General features: G+C 44.0%; 1 non-coding gene across 1 annotated transcript; it reads right to left on the reverse strand.

Moving 5' to 3' along the window:
- Nucleotides 1-12428: 12428 nt before the first annotated feature.
- LOC123820108 lies at nt 12429-12571 on the reverse strand. The gene has a single exon (XR_006785890.1). It is a non-coding gene; the product is annotated as a small nucleolar RNA SNORA67 (small nucleolar RNA).
- Nucleotides 12572-17793: the final 5222 nt, after the last annotated feature.

Genomic DNA, 17793 nt, shown 5'->3' on the forward strand with positions numbered 1-17793 from the left:
AAATTAGGGTGTGTGGCTGGCTATCAGTATTATCTAAACTTCAATTTATTCTAGTACTATTTTTATGAATTTTGTCAGATCTTCAAATATTTTTCTTTCAATTGGCTTACTTTTAAAATTTGTCATTACTCTAAACATACTAACTGTAATACATGGGTTTGGTGTGCATGTTATAGTTTTTTTCTAATGTATGTTAAAATAAACAGAACTATTCATTTTCTTTAGGGCTCATCTGTGTATCACCTAAAATTACCTTTTGTATTCCCCTCGGAGGAACTCTGGGTTAACTGATGGCAGGCCCCCTCTTCTCTGCGATGCCATGGTGTCAGGGAATACTCCTTTTCCCTTTCTAAATGGAGGCTAAGATTTTCCAAGGCTCGGAGTCCCTTTGGGGAAGGAGAACAAGATCTGTATGTTTCACAAGTGCTGAAGGCAGATTCTGAGAGGAATGACAAAGTCAGTGCTAATTGCAGCCAATTACTCTATCAGGTGGTGCTGGGAAGGAAATGACTTCAAGTCTAGAGTTGTCTTGGAAAGAATTACCATACTGGTAAATAATTTTGACTCAAATAATTTTTAAAGCTAAAATTTGCTACAAGTACTTAGATAATAAGAAAACATCAATGCCTTCATTACAGCTTAATAAGGCAGTTTTGTAATTAATAACCCACCAGTCACACCTGTAATTTTGTGTATGAAGAAGGAGAAGCATTAACTGTATTTTTTTTCTTTTTTGGAAGAGCAGAATTGTTTCCTCTCAGCCCCCTGGGGCCTGAGAGTATGCGCTGCAAGGTGTCTGGGTTATTCCAATTCTTCACTTATCAAAGGAACAAAAATTCTTCAAGGTTGACTGTAGTGTATATCTCCAGCTGGCCCTCTAATTCCTTCTGTGTCTTTTCCTGGTCATGAGAAAGTGATTTGTTTCTTTTTTTTCCTCTGTGCCTCAGTTGTATCATCTGTTAAATGAATATGAAGTGAAGTGGCCCGAGAACTGTTATGCTGAAGCACTATATGTGTGTGTGTGTATGCTGAGCCACTGCTGCGCGTTTAAGCAAATATTGACACTAAATTATTGTACTTGGAATAATTTTATTAATTTATCATTGAATTCACTCTCATTCAGTAAGTAGCTATTAAACACTATCATTCATCATCCAGCCCATCCACCCATTTATCCATTGATCTACATTTTTGACAAGTATTTATCACTTATATGCTATACCCTGAGGGACATACAAAAGCATGTAAAAGAGTTTCCACCTTCCAAGACCTTGAAATCTCTTTGTCAAGAAGATATCGACAAGTGATACTTAAGTAACAATACCCCCTGCAGGAGCCAATGATATTATGAGTGAAGAAAGTGTAAATATTCTAAGAAGTAATTGTTTTAAGAATTCAGAGAGAAAGAGAAAGACATCTTAGTAGGGTAGTGGATTAAAAAAAAGTATTTGAGGAGGAGGGGAGACTTGGGCAGGGTATTAAAGGATGAAGTGCATTTGGGTTGGCAGAGAAGATAGTAAAGGGTAAAAATGAGCATTTTAGATAATGAGCTCTGCCATCTATTTGCTGTGAAACTTCTGGCAAATCTCTTAACTACACTGGTCGTCGATATTTTCCTCTGTAAGATGGGTAATTGGACTGGTTGTTCTAAAATTTTATGATCTTGTGAAAATCTAGACAGGGCGAGGGGCATTAGTGATTTCAGTGTGGAGGCAGGAGAAGAGTTTAATGACCTTTGAAAGACCTTGTTTGATTTACCCAGTGAGACTGTTCTGCATCAGAAAGAATGGGCTCTGTTTGAACTGAGAGCCATAGCCTGGAGGTCTGATCTGAATTCCCTTTTCCTGGACTGGAAGAAACGCAGTCTTACTTACCAAATTGCCAACAACCACCTTTAGCAAATACAGTACCCTGCTTGATGCAGCATTTGGAGAAATTTTTCCATGAAAACAGAGGATTTTCTTAATTATTCAGCACTCTCATGCATTTAAAAATACTGTCCACTCTCTAACTAGCTGTCTTTTTAACAAAAGCTTCTTGGCTTCCTAGGAGCTTGGTCTGCATTGTTTAAAGCTTCCTTATACAGAACTCAGGCTAAACATAATCCCAGGTGTCCCTGGGCTTAGAGAGAAACTTCCTGGGTAGAAAGGGGTGTCTAAATTTCTTTTCTGCAGTGATTGGAGAAAGGCACCTCCAAACTCCTTAGGAACTGGTATAGGCAGAGTGTGGATAAGACAAGGTCATTTGGCCCAAGTGTAGAAGTTGAGTTTTAGGGGATTAGAGAAGTCTCTCTCTACACTGTCTCTTGATCCAGTTTTATTTACCCAGTCACCTAATATCCATTCATCTCACCAGACAGCTAACATATATTCATTATCTACTCAGTGCCCTATACTGCTCTAGCTCCTAAGACCCCTATGTATAGAGAAGAATCAGTAGGACAATGTTCACGGGAAATTGGTGATTTTTCTAGTGGCCTAGCTGTCACGCTTAACCTGGCAGTTTCTGCCTTGCCCAAATTTCGTATCTTTGATTTCTTTCTTTTTAGTTGCATGACATTTAGGAGTGTTTGGCTCAACTGATGGAGGCCATCCACCTTGAGGAGGGGTCAGGCTCAGCTCCTAGAGAGCAGAACCATGTCTGCACTTCATGCACAGTTCAGCCCAGCACTAGATCAGCAGAAGACCAATGACTAAAGGGTTTGGATGATGAAAATGCTATTTATCCAAACAGCAGCCCACATAGATGCCAGAGTTACAGCATTTAATGCAGTCACCAGCCTACATGTGTCCCCTTAATAGTCTAGCCTGCTTCCCCAGCTCCCTCTCCCCCTTGCTGAAGTTGCCAGGAATGACAACATCAAAAGAAAGAGAGAATGCCTGAAGCTGAAATTGTGAGTCATTGTAGAGAGAAGCCAGAGAATGAGGAGGGATTGCTACTTGGCCTGTGATCTTGCTCTGGGATCTTTCCACCACTGCTCAACTTTTCTGGGGAGCTGTGTTCCTCCCATCAGGGTAGAGTCATGGATTGTATGATGGTAGTGGTTTGTGAGAAGGGGTACACATGAGGTGGGGTGGTGATGGTAAGAAATGGGATTGGCAGCCATCTCTAACCTTGGGCCGCGGAAGGCAGTTCAAGCTTTCCAATCAATGATGTGGTTTCTATAACTGGAATAAGAAAGCATTTAGGTAGGCCTCTGTTAAGTCCCCAGTCTGTTAGGACTTCCTGACTATTACGGTCCCTAAAGACACAGAGGAACTATGAAATTAGCTATGACCTTTGGTTTCTTCTGCTGAATTGGGATAAGAATACCTATCTTGCAGGCACTTTTTATGATAGGGTTTAAAGAGATAACATATATGAAGGCACCTAGCACAGTGGTTGGTACATAATAGTCATTTAGTATTTGTTGCTGGAATCTGAGTCTGAACCTGAGAGAGGGGAGGGGAGGGGAGGAAGGTTCACAAAGAAGGTGGCCTCAAGGCTGCACTATATAAACTCTGAAGAATATTTTGGCCAATAAGATGCTGCCTTTCTACCCCCCTCAAGGATAGTTCATCTTGGAAATGGCTCTTCTGATACTGACTTTAAAAGTGAAATAATTATCCTGATCCCCTTTTGGAAACAAAAAATACAGTGCAAAGAGATCACTACTGTCTTCCCCAGATTCCAGGATTTGCTCATGCCCAGAGCCAGGAGGCCCGGAGGTCTCAGGAGGTCTCATGGGCCACTGACACTGAGCCCTGGGCATGAGCTATGGTTTCTGAACAGATGGTAGGAAATAAAAGCCTAGTATTTTGTCAATAACTGTCTGAACTCTGTATTGCTCAGCTAATTCTTTCTAATTCCCTTTTCCTTTCTTATATCAAAGGTGAGGGGGCAGAGAATTTTCACTAAGGGCAAAAGATTAAAGAATAGTCTAACACTACAAATGCAAGGCGATAAGATAGACATTGGCAAGAACTTCCAAAGAGAAAAGAAGCACTTAAAATTGGGCTGGATAGCCAGGGTCAGTGCTAGATTTTTCTTCAGGTATCTTCAAGAATGGGAGAGATTACCAACTATAGTAAGTTTTCACCTACTGTTGTCCATAGATTCTACAACTCTCAGGGAAATGATGTATAAGGAAACCAATTTTACCACAGGCTAACTGATATAAACAAGAGTTAAATTCCTATGGCATCACATCAACTTTATAAAGACATAAATGAAACAACGTTATTTGAGAATATGCTATAATATCTACCTAATTCAGGAATGTCATAAGATCACCTTGTAAGATTTCTTCCAGATTCTCTAGAGACAAGGCTGGGAAGCAGCTGTCATGCTTAACTTTTGAAGATGCTGAGTGTGGTTGGGGTCAGATGCAGTCCCTTAAAAGGGTATGTTTCCTTTCTGCTGCCATTTGGTAAAGGAAGGCACTGGGCTGGGACTCATCTGACAAGTAGGGTCAGTAAAATGGCAGTTGTTGATCCCAGGTGGCCAGAAAGGCTCTCAGTGAAGGTAAACAGATGTGGTGACAGATCGAGAGGTGAGGGGTCACTCCATTAGGAGGCTGTCAAGGCCAGCTGTCTCCTGGAGAGTCTGGAGAGGCAATGCATGTGTGGTTGGCCTCCATCTAAGGATGAGAATGAGGGGTGAGGGACAAAGGACAAGAGCAACAGGATGGAGGAAGGGGACCCCAGCAAGAGCAGAAAGGGTCATCTCTACCCCAGGCACTATTCCCGCTTGAGGCATGGATACTGCTAGCTTTGGGGAGGTATGCCTTGTACTGCAATTCTGCCAAATGGAATTGAGTGGTTGGCTAAAGAAACTCTATTGACTCATTTGCATGTGGTTTTGCATTTCATCTGCATGCTATTTACTTAATGTCAGATGCATACAATTTCCCAGATCCTGCTTATTATCCTCCCGACCCTCACCAAGCTCCTTCATCTCCTTCCTTTCTCAACACCTCTGCCCCTATACTTTTTCTCCCCAATTTGTGCTCTTCTTCCTCCAAAGTAGTAGGAGAGCACAGGTTTCAGAGCTGGGTAGACCTGCCCTCTAATCTAACATACTCTGTTTATCTATCTTGACCTTCAGCAAATCTGAAATCTTTCTTATTCCCATCTATAAAATGGTAGCAGTGATACCTAAGTCTTAGAATTATTGCAAAGAATACATTAAATAGCAAAAAAAGCACCTGACCCTATAGTAGGACTTCAATGAGAAATAACAAACTAGTCCTGACTTTTTCTTGATGCCTTCTACTTTGATTTGGGAAAATTTTAAGGCCCTGGAGTCCCTACTTGGTGCTTTCCTTTGAATTTCTGAATAAGACAGTTGCTTCTTCAAGTTGTCCTCTTTCACAGTCATGTGTCCAAGATGCATTTAGAGCCAGGGCAGAGGGAAAGGAAACAATGTCAGCACCAGTGTTCCTCCTGTGTTTCCTGGCATCCTCCAATTGAGGGTTCTTCTCATCCACCTTCTCCAGCACCCAAAGCCTGAGGATGCCCTGCCTGCTAATCTTCAGGCAGATTCGCTTCTTCTGTAGCCTCCCTTCAGGCCTCATATCAGCCTGATACCCAAATCTTTGGGTACACTGGTATCCCTAATATGCCACCTGTCCCAGCCTGCTGAAGGTACTTGCATCAGCTTTTTTCCTCTAAACAGCATCCTGGCTTCTCTCCAGATATTAGGTTCAGAGTTTATACTTTGACAGATGAATAGTGAGAATCTCCACTCAACATCCTAATGAGTCACTTCTTCAAAACTCTCCTTCTCTCTCCTCATCACTTTCAGTCAGTCATTTTTTAAAAAAGATTTTATTTATTTTATTTTTAGAGAGGGGAAGGGATGGAAAAAGGGAGAGAAACATCAATGTGTGGTTGCCTCTTGTGTGCCCCCTACTGGGGACATGGCCTGCAACCCAGGCATGTGCCTTGACTGGAAATTGATCCAGTGACCCTTTGGTTTGCAAGCCGGCACTCAATCTACTGAGCCACATTAACCAGGACTCAGTCAGTCATTTTTGTTTTCTCTTTTTCTCTGAGGCAAGGGCAAGGGATTACATTGTAAAATAATAAGAATAGCTAACCCTCAAAGAGCATTTACTATGTGCCAAGCACTATTCTAAACACTTTATGTATATAATCTTATTTAATCCTCATGACAACCGTGTTTAGTAGCTGTCACTATTGTTCCCATTTTACAGATGAAACAAAGAACTTAACTTGTCCAGCTAGGGAGGGTGGAGCCAGGATTCTAACCTGGGCAGCCAGCTCCCAAGTCCATTCTCTCGACTCTATGTTGCTGTGGATCAACACATGGGGTGTGTGAGTAGGATGAAAAGCAGTTATTCTTTTTTAAACTTAAAGTATCTTTTAAAAAATCTGCACCTGAGGATATTTTTTTAATTGATTTTAGAGACAGAAGAAGGGGGAGAGAGGGGGAAAAAGAAAAGAAACAAAAAACAATGTGAGAAACATCAATCAATTGGTTGCCTCCTATAGGTGCCCCCACTGGGGATTGAACCCCACAACTTACATATGTGCCCTGACTGGAGATCAAACATACAATGTTTTGGTGTATGGGATGATGTTCCAACCAACTGAGCAACACTGTCAGGGCAAAAAGCAATTATTCTTGATGCTTTCCACATTTGGGGTAAAAAAGAACAGACTTGTATTGTAGTAAGTGGAATTAGGTTAGACATTCATTGGGTAGAACTGTCTGCTTTAAAGAATTAAAAGCAGAGCCATTCCTGCTGTACGCATGGGGTACAGTGGTACAAAATTGTGACTCTTGGGTCTGCAAACACCCTGTGTCTCTAACGAGGAGAGGTGGTATTTGTTGAGTAGGGATAAGATTAAGAACATCTGAAAGATGACCAGTAAATCAGTGACTCAATCAATGGATTAATCAATATTTGTTGAGTATTCTATAGAATGTACTTTAATAAGAATTTGTTGAGACTCTTCTGTGCAAGGCTGTGAGCTGGGCACAGACCAAGGTTGGGTGTGGTACCCTCCCTCCTTTCATTCTTTCAGGTTCAGAAGGCCATATAGCTTCATAATTTGGGCAGACTGACAGCAGACTCCACAGCTTTTACTTCATCCTCTTGTTCCTGCCATCACATGGTCCACATCTCTACCTGTATCTGCTAAGGTCCAAGAGTTCCTGCCTCTGGTCTGGGACAACCCCATAGCTCTGGACTTACTCTAGACTTACTCCTAAAGCTTTTGCTTGGAACCATGTTCCTGGTCACAGGCTTGTGAAGAATTCTTTTTTCAAGTTCCCTCCTCAGTCCATGGAACCTTGTCTAGTTGCTTCCTAAGAAGGTTGAGTGTTAGTTCTTTCTGATGCTATCATCTGCGCATAAGTTTACAAGGGAGTCATTCATTCACTTAGCCATTGGTTCACATATTCTATAAACACTTATTAATAGTCTCACATGTGGCAAACCCTTTGCTGGAGCCCGGGGATACAGGGATCAAAGAGTTCTGTATGTGCTTCTTCCCAAGAGCCTACTGTTAATGGAAGAGACAGACAACTCCAGAAGAAGTTCCACTGTATCCCCAGATCCATCCTGGCTTAGGGGGACAAGCTGGAAAATCTGTCCCTTGATCAGGGTCCCTCATGGAGCCTGTATTTTTAGTGTTGCTGCACTTGCCATCCATCATACCAATTAATTAATTAATTGCATTTTATTTTATATTCTAGGAGTTTGGGTATTTTGAAAGCAAACATGCAAATATATGCAAATCAGCACACAAATTTATGCAAAGACAACATGGAAATGTATCCCCAGATTTCCTGGGGGAAAAATCTAGAGGCCTTAGCCAGTCCCTCAGCAGGCTGTAGGTCCCCAAGCCTGTCCTATCTTCCCTTTTGTTTGGGTTCTTAATCTGTGCTGGGCTCCCTACCTGACCACTCTGGGGTCAGTAATGCAGGTGGGCAGTTGTCAACCTGGCTATCTATTATCCCCAAACCCTTCAGCTTCCTGAGCCACCAGAAAACTCCCTTACTCCCTGTAATCGGCTTTCATTTGAAACAACCCAGAAATTTCCTACCACTTTCCCCTATGATCAGGTCTTGTGAGTTTTAGGCTTTGGACTTGGCTTGATTAAGGAACTTAATAGAGGAGGTTGGCAATATCTGCTTGTTATTGACAAGTTAATCCAAGCCATTTTATTGACCACCTTCTGTGCTCATAGCCTTTGTTCTTGCAAGAGCTGAGAGACTACGGTTAGAGCTGGGGGTGGATTGCAGAGACGCTGTGGTTTTGCAAGCTAAGGCTGCCCAGCAGGTGTCAGAGTGATAAACAGCCTGTCTCCTGCTCTGGACAGGAAACCTCATGGAAGCAGTTTGGTGGGAGAAGGGGCTCTTAGGGCAGAGGCTGACAGGGACGGCATGAGAGGAGGATCAGCCATCAGCTTGCAGTGTCAAAATGTAGTATGGCTTTGCAGAGTCAGAGAGCAAGACAAGCCTGGCAAAGCAGGCTCAGGGAAGCCAGGGTTGGAAAGGACAGTGAGAGGGAGAGGGGGCTGAGCTGAGGGATGAGCTGGCCGCTTGCTCGAGCACTTCTTACCAGGCAGAGTGAGGACATGGCACTGTGGCCAGGTCTTTGCTTAGGCACACACATGTTTACGTGCCATTAACTTACCAACCACGGCCAGACCCTTGTGAATATGTGTAAGCCTGAAGGATTTGATTTAGGCTGAGAAAGTTCCAGAGGGTTGTTGTTGTGACTAAGAAAGGGTGTGAAGTCTCCTTCCCTTGCAAAGACTTTGAAATAAATTCGAAACCCCTTTGTTGTGTGGGAGAGGAGGTGAAGTTCTGTCTGAAGGCAGAGGGATGGACTAGATGACTTCTGGCAGTCCAAGGAGACAGAGGACAGATCTTCCCAAACAGGTTACATACAGTGTCAATTTGCCTGTCCATGAGTGGCCATACCCACAGATCCAAGTTTGGTCTCTCTTTCTCTTCTTCCTTCTGATGAAGTCTCAGCAGATCAACAGGTCCAACCATGCCCCAGTCTGAATTGGAGTTTTGTTTTAGGCTGTCACTCATGCCCTTGCCCTTTTCTGCATGGATACAGACTTCTTTCATCTCTGGGGAAGCTCCCCTTCAGGCCAGTGGTGCTGGGCAGCCTTGTTGCCATTCCAGCCAGAGCCTAGGGCTCAGCCCTCTGGAGGGGCACAGGGCAGCATTCTGGCAAGCAAGCGTGTCAGAGCAGCTCTGGCGTTTCCCTAGAACAATTCAAATTGCTTTTTTTACACCTCACTGCACTATGCCAACCCTGATTCACATTATTTGTGCACTCGCTAAGTGTACATTATCTGATCCGTCACCCTGTAAAACGTTGCAGGAGGAATCCGTGGCTCCTGTTGGCTGCTGACTGTGGGTCAGGCACAGAAGTCTCTGTACAAATATTTTTGCAAAACAGGAAGGGAGGAATAAACTCAATGCTACCACTACCAATAGCCCACCATGGTCGTGGGCTGGAAGAGAAAGTCTGTGCCTTCTATACTAATAACTCAGGCTCCCCTGGAAAGAGAGTTCAACCAGAAAGCCCCAGCAACTTTGCTTCCCATGGTCTCCTTTCTGTGTCACATTATTTAACAGGAAGAGACAAGCAGGAAGGGAAATAAGTCTTTGAACCCAGTTATGCAGATTTCCTCTGACTGCAGCTAACGGGTCCAGAGAGAGCTGGAGGCTAGATGTAGAGCTGGGGTGGGCATGTGAGGAAGAGCCAGACTGTGATTATCTCAGTTTATGCACCTGTCCTGCTCAGTTCAGGGTACTCTTAACATTGAGCAAAGACCTTGGTATCCTTCCATTCTGGGCTACCTGGGAGCTTTGCTCACTGACTGCCAGGTCCTTCTACCAACCCTTTGAGAAAGCTTATCTAGGGGAAGCCCAAGAGCTCTAGAAAATGTATGCATTCCTACTTTTAGTCAGATATCATTCTGCCTTTTGCTTCTCTCTCCTACTATGAGTTAATGGAACACTTTTTTTTTTTTGGTTATTGGAGATCTGTCCCAAATGGTACTGGGACTTTGGCAATCCATTCCACTAAAGATCAGAGCCTTAATTCTACATAGGTACAGCCAAAGTATTCTGTAGATTGGCCGGGAGGCCCTGTCCAAATTTGAAAGTGGATCCCTCTCTCTGTAGGAAGAATGTCAGATTCATTTTCACATTCAAATGACTTGCTCTGCAAGAGTCCAGATTTCCTGCCCAGTCTCAGCTCTGAGTTCAAGTCACTGCATACATAGGAGAGCACACAGAGGGTGTCATGAACCTATCCCAGGGCCTGTGAAATGGAGGCAGCAGAACAAGAAGACCTGTCCCTGCCCTGGGGTTGCTTATGATCTGGTTGGATTGACAAATAGCTCTCTTTCCCAGCTGTTCCTGATTTGGATCCAGCCCCAGGGCTCCTGAAGGGCATTTTGCAGCAATGAAGCCCAGGGGTCACCCAGCTGAGAGCCACATTTCCTTTCTGTTGGCAGGAGCCAGCAGCATCCACCTGGGAGCTCGCATCTCTCTGAAAACAAGGACTCTGATGCCTCACTGACAACTTATTTTATCAACCTTCATTCTGGGGAAAGGCAAGTTTGTGTTCCAGCTGCCATGTTGTAGCTGCAACCCCTGATGCACCATCAATTAAAAACAGCGACAATTATGCATGAGAAAAAAAAGCCACAGATAATAGGCTTCCATTGGATTAAGTAGTTATAGGAATAAAAATAATAAAACCTATACCATACTTTGGCTAATTAAACCCACTCACCATCTGATTAAGATGTGTTGTGAAACCATGGAAAAGTACGAACCACTAATTGTAAATAATCCAGCACAGGTGGGAATGATAGCATATTCCCTGGCATTGAGATAATGGATCACCATAGAGGTTAATCAGAATCATTAATAACCACTGACAAGATGGACAATACCAAACAGCTGGCACCTACTGTTGGGGTCAGGGCAGGCCATACTCCTAATAAAAATGGCTTTTCAATTCCATTCCACCCACTGAGATTAGCTGCTGAGGAGGGACAGATGTGCTGACCACTTAAGATGCCATCAGATTTGAGGTTCTACTGCAGTTCTAGATCTGCTATCTGGGCTCAAGTGAGTGGAAGAGAAATCATAACGCAGTTAAAGAACATGGAGTTAGGACCCAGCTGCCCTGCCTTGCAGGGGTGTCTGTGCCGCACCACAGTGTTTCAAGGGTAAATAGGAACTAAGCAATGGGTGCCCTGGGAAGGCAGCAAGCCTGTTATTGAGAGCTGCACTTTTCTGGCCCACCCTCCCCCAGGCTCAGGTTACCATGGGAACTAGGCCTCCCGCTGGGCTTAGCCTGGGTAGGGCCTCATTGACAGCCCAAGGCTGAGAAGCAAGGGCAAACCCAAGACATAAGCCCTGGAAGAAGCTGCTGTGGGGAGAGACATGATCATGTTCACTGCCTGGGGAGGGAAACAAGGATGTGCAGGACAGGAGTTGGCTTGTCAGAGCTCTCTCTGTGTGTCCAATGTGCATTTAGTGGCTACTCTCCAGCAGGCTCTGTCCTTTGGAGCAGCTGTGAGGACAGTACCCGGGCCTTGGCTTTTAATTAACACTAATTGGGTAAATGCTGAGATGATCTCTCTCTCCCTTCCCCTTCACTCCCTTCCCCCCACAAAGGCAACTGAGATACAGAGAGGTCAAAAAAGAGACTTTTCCAAATGGAGACAGGCAAGGATGACATGGTGTGAATACCAAGCAGCCACTGCCCATGGAAAGGGAGAGGGACATTGAGAGGTGAGGCTTCTGAGAGCATGGCAGCTTCTGGGAGTCATTGAGCAAGGAGAGGGAAGACATGGGGCAAAGTTGGGGGGATGCTGAGGTTTGGGGGCTCAGGTCAGTTTACCAATTTGGTTTCCTGGAGAAGCAGGGATGTCTTGTTCATGTGGGAAGTGATGTAGTCAGTCCTCTGGGGCTTGCTCCTTTAATAGTCCTCATCTTTGGTCCCTGAAACTCCTGGTCTACATTGGTGGGGTAGGTTCCTCTGGTAGTCTGGATGGGAGGGTAGAGACCAGCAGGCTCAGCCTATGTGCAGGGTCAAACACAACGAACACCAATGGAGAGCCTCAGGGCAAAAATGTTTTTTTTTTTCCTTTCCCTCAGGCTGTGGGTGGGAGTCATGTCTATGTCTGTCGTATGTCTCAGCTATGTCTCAGACAGGCCAAGAAGCTCATGGATTTTAGGTTTGAGGTAGTAAGTTAGTTGCAAAAAGGGTTTTGTGTTTCTCTTTATTTTTATTTTGTAAAGTTGGGTGGTGAAAAGGGAATGGCCATCCCATTTTATACATGGAAAAACTGAGGCCACGAGTGAAGTGGTCTGGGACACATTCGGTTCTATTTATTATTATTATTATTATTATTATTATTATTATTATTATTACATGTAGGCAGCCAAAGGAAGGCAAATGAAATTATTTATTACTTTCTGCCCTGAAAACCTGAGGCATGCCAGATTTTATTCCAAGTGGCTACTTTCCTGAAGAGGAGCACTATTAGGTGCCTGGAAAGGGAACTACTTTGTTTCGTTCATTTGTATTTTAGAGCAGGACAAGAACCCAAAGTGGCTGAAGTTGTAGGCAATCTACTAATAATCCATAATGTGTAGGAAAATATTGCTTTGGTTTTAAAGTTACATGAGGAATACATGCTTGTTAAAAAACTATTTAAACAGTACCGAAGGGGTTAAAGTAAAAAGTCCACAAGCCCACTCTTTCATCTCCTAGGTCCCACTAATTATCCTTTGTGAAATTTCCCATGACTGTACAAGCCTTCATGTTTATATAGATTTTCCTCAAATTAAAAAGAAACAAAACTTTAACAGTCTTTTGACTTTATGTTTTTCATTTGTCTATTACAACTTTATTATTCTTTACTGTTTACAAAGTGCTTTCATTCTCACATTAACCCGTCAAGGCACCTGGGACAGGCATTATTTTCCCAGCTGTCTGACTCAGAGAGGTTAGGTCAGCTGCCCACTGACTGTTAGGTGTCCATTTATTGTTGAAGCCACAGCTCAAACCTGGGGTTTCTGGATTCAAACCCAGTGCTTTTGCAAAAATAACAACAATAGCAAATACTAGACTTCATAATAATGATAGCTGACATTCATGTAGCCTTCACTAAGTGCCTGGGACTTTGCTATGTGTACTGCATCTATTATCTCATTGAATATCCATAACTCTATGGGATGAGCACTTTATTAACCTCCCCAGTTCACAGATGAAGAAACCAAGTCAAAGAGCTTTTTAAATAACTTGTTCAGGGTCACACCAGTAGAAACTAGTGGTGCTGAGGTTCAAACTCCAGAGTTTTCCCAGAGTCTGTATTCTCCACTTCTATACCAGACTCTCACCCTGTGCCAGGCTCTGCTAGAAGCTGTTTGTTTATATATGGTAGCTCATTTCATCCTCATAACAACACTGTATCAAGTACTGATAACAACACTGGACTACAGGACCAGTGGGATATCACCAATATCCCAATAAGTCATCTTCCAACAGGTCTGGGACACATTGAGGACTACATGACCTATCTGGATACTGAATAACTCAATCAGTGGCCCTAAAGGAGCACCCAAGTAAATCTTAGCTAGGCACACTAATAATAATATCGGCTGAGTGTTTATTCCATCCCAGATTTATGCTAAAGGCTTTCCATATACTTCTCTATTTCATAACAATCTGTGATGGAAGGGTTGTAAATCTCATATTACAGATGGAGAACCCAAGGCTCAGAGAGGTTAAATAACTTTCCCAAAGCTACACAGTAAGTGGAAGAGCCAAGACTGGACTCAGGCCTATCTGATCCTGAGGTCTGACTTTGTTTCTGTCCAGCCTATATCTTATTTTCCTGAGTGACTGCGGGCATCAGTGTCTTCTTTCCTTCCCATTCTAAGGCTTGGGATAGTGCCAGCTGAATGTCTGGGGAGAAGTAGTCAGTCTACGGTCTTAGCCTCCTGTATTCCAGAAGAATAATGGCTCCTGCTACTGATTCACTGTGATCTCAACTCTCCTAGAAATGAAAAGCCCAGACTGTTAGCATTTGTAGGTTGATTTAGCTGAACACATCACCAGGATTTGAGCATTATGCTTGCTCTTTGAACCCTTACAGCATTTAAGATGCATCTCTTGACACTTTGTATTTGCCCTGTATTACAGTCAGCTTAGTCCTTGGCATCTACCCTACTAGACTGTAGGCACTGCAGCACACCCCAAAGGATGTTGTCAAAAGCGTGCAAATAATAGGTGCTCAAAAAATGAGTCCCACAGTACCACATTAACCTGAATGTTCAGGGTTGTTCAAGGTCATATTTGTCTCGCAGAAGCTCCATGAAATATTCTTCATGAGCAGCCTGCATTTGAGGTTCCATCCCTAACTGTCCTTCCTACTCAAGATCTGTGCTGGAGAAGACAGCCTTCATGTCAGCTCTCCCCTTGGTGCTCCTGGATAGGAGGCTCACCTTGTTCCCACCGCGCCAACTGCCAGCACCTTGGCCTCCACTGCAGACAGTTACAGAGGATGTAATGGGGAAGTCCTGGTAAGAGTTCTCAGGTTTGGGCCGAGGAAGTGGCTGCCACTTTAGTTCCCCAGAATTCTCTGGGGCCGAAGTTGTGAGTTCTTCAAAGCAAGACAGCCCTTCAGAAATGCAAAGCCTGCAAGGTAATGAATAGCTATGCTTTTGTGCAAATCAAGGAACAAAAATGTGAGTGTACATGTGTATTTCTCAAAAACTGTTCTATGAGGCAGAGGCCAGATGCAACTTTTCACTGTTTATACTGGGGAGGGGGTGGGTAACATGAGGCTTAATCCCACCCACGCATGCAATGCCTTAGACCCCATGCTTTGTAGTTGTGGGGAAAGGGCAGACTGCTGTGCTGCCACAGAGGGCTCCTGTTGAATACTCGAGGACTCCCCTCTGCTGCTGACCCTTCCCGGGAGTCTTCCTGATCACTCCTCCTCCACTCCCTGCCCCTGGCAGCCACCATTCTACTGTTTGTCTCTGAATTTGACTACTCTAAGAACCTCATGCAAATAGAATCATGTGGTATTTGTTCTTATTTCACTTAGCACAATGTCCTCAAGATTCATCCATGTTGTAACATCTGTCAAAATTCCCATCCTTTTTAAGAGTGAATTATATTCCATTGTGTGTATAGACCATATTTTATTTTTCTATTCATCTGTCAATGGACACACAGGTGAGGTTTTAAGCTCCATAAGGATTGCTTCTTGACCTTTTGGCTAAGATCATGTGTAGCTCCATGAGGCTGTAGTTTTCTTCTTTTTCCATGTGCATGCACATCCATTCACATATTATATAGTCGGGATATACATGTGGAACATGTGCAGTGTACCAGGACCTTCATAAGCCTGGTCAAGGATGAGAGAAATTGAACAGTGTCCTTGCTCTTCCAGTGATCACAGACCTGGCAGGGAGCTAGTTCCCTAGTTAGGGCACAGTGAAGGCTTATAGAGGAGAGGCAGTTGATTTCTCTGGTGGAAGAGACAGGGGTGTGTATCAGGAAAGGCTTCACAGAGGATGCAATATTTCAGTTGTTTCATGACAGATCAGTAAGTGATTGGCAGGCAAATAAGCCTGGAAGGGAATTTAAATAGGAGAACAGCACAGGTGTGGGGAACAGCACTGGGTAGATGGGGGTGGGGGCACAGCATGGGTACAGGCAGTGCCAGTGGCTGGGGCATGGGGGTGGTCGAGGGGAAGGCACAAGAGAGATAAGGCTTCAGTGGCAGGAAGGGGCCAGATTAGTAAGGGGTGTTGTTTATCATACAAAGGGGCTTTCGGGTGTTGTAAAGGAGCCAAGCCCAGAAAATCTCACTGGAAACTTCCAGAGGAAAGAGGTGTTAGATCTTCTCTTGCATGGGATGGCAGACTATTTCAGGAGGCAGAGTGTTGGACAAAAATGATTTTCAAGGTTATTATACCTCTTCCGCTTGGTGATCCAAGACATAGAATCCCTGGCCTGAGGAGAATAACTGTGTCTCTAACTTGAGCCTATGTGAGGAGATGTTAGAGGTTCCAGCTGTGTTCGTTGGGGGCTGGTGCTGGCATTTGATAACTAAGGAGAACTACCCAGGTATGTGCTCGAAAAACCACAAGCTCAAAAATACCTAGACACTTTGGGCTGAAGTATTGTAGCTAAGGCAGTCATTTCTAGCTTTCAGCTAGGGAGGAAGCAGTATACCCACTGAATCTGAAACATTGTCCAACTGAACAGTTGGGAGCAACCTGGAACTCTCTGCAACTTTCCTCAGGAAAGGGGAAGAGACCTGGACTTGAGTCATGACAGTTTATCCAGATTCTGGTTCTCTCAGTCACCAGCTGTGTGACCTGGCAAAAATTGTTTGACTTCTTTAAACCCTTTATCTCATCTATAAACGAGGCATGACTAGACTTATTTTGCTTATTTTTCATTAGAAATTTAAGAATGACACAAATGAGTAAGGGAGTGTAGGTGATTATGCCTGTGAGGATTGCCATTGCTCTGAGTCCCCTCGTTTGGTGCTGACATGAGCTATGCCCTGGAGCTGACAAGTGAGGAGGGGAGAGGCTTGCTGAGTAGAAGAGAGACAAAAGTATGAAAGGACGTGAAAGAGTTGTGCTAGGGTTCCAGGGGCACAGATATGGCTGAGAAAAGCCCAGCCTTTGGGTGTTGGTAGCAGGAATTTACTCGGGGATATCCTGGTGATGGAGCCTGGACTGAGACCTCATGAAGGGTGACTCTGCCAGGACCTGTCTCTCTGGGCAGCAGTTGTAGAGATCATTGAGATTTGTTACCATGCCAGGCAACCCTGGCAACAGAGCATCAGATCTGAATTCAGAAGGAAAGCTGGAGTCCAAGCCCTGGCTTTGCCACCCCTTTGGTCTACACAACCCCTCTGTGCAGGGCTCCTCATCTGTCAGTTTGAAATAAAACCTACTTTACCTGGTGGGCATTAAATGTGAAAGTGCTGTTTAAACTATAGAGATCTAAAGAAATGTTTGCTTCTTATATTGCCCTTCCCATTCACACAGCTGGAAGATGGTACTGTCTTCCCAAAAACATCTCAGCTGTTCTCACCAATTCTGGGTCCTGGGCCCACCCATCCATCCCAGACACTTTGCTGTTTGCCAGCCTTAGCTACCCAGTATGCCTGTAAAAGCTAAGAATACATTATAAAACTGTTGTAAGGTTTTATGAGCCCTCTTTCCTTCCCAGGGACCCATCTTGGTGCTGTGAATCACATACCAGCATCTGTATGTGGGGCTCGGAGTGTGGGCACAGAGAAGGACAGAAGATGGGATGGGAGAGGTGGCTTCGTGGGGGTATTTGGAGCAGTGGGATTGTGTGGACTCAAAAGTGCTCCAGCTCTGGGTGACCTTGCCTTCTCCTGCCACTTCCATTACTTGCACCATTTGGTCTGGCCCAAGAGACAGGAAGTAAAAAGAGGAAGAGGGAGGAGAAAAAGGTATATTGGTGCAATACAAAAGTTTCGAGTCAAACAAACCTCGGTACTTCTCACCTCCTCCATCTTCTGGGCCTTAATTTTGTCATCTGCAAAATGGGGATAATTATAGTACTAAATTTACAGGACTGTTCAAATAAAATAATGGAGGCAAAGTGCCTAGCAAGATGTCTGCAATGAAGTGCTCAATACATGTTAAGTATTATTTTTGCACAGTGTTTAGTGGGTTGTGAAACGTCCAATAAATATTTTCTGAATGAATAAGTGAAATGTATGAATA

This window comes from Phyllostomus hastatus, unplaced genomic scaffold, assembly GCF_019186645.2.
Source record: "Phyllostomus hastatus isolate PE091 unplaced genomic scaffold, TTU_PhHast_1.1 phas_contig_113, whole genome shotgun sequence".
Taxonomy (NCBI): domain Eukaryota; kingdom Metazoa; phylum Chordata; class Mammalia; order Chiroptera; family Phyllostomidae; genus Phyllostomus; species Phyllostomus hastatus.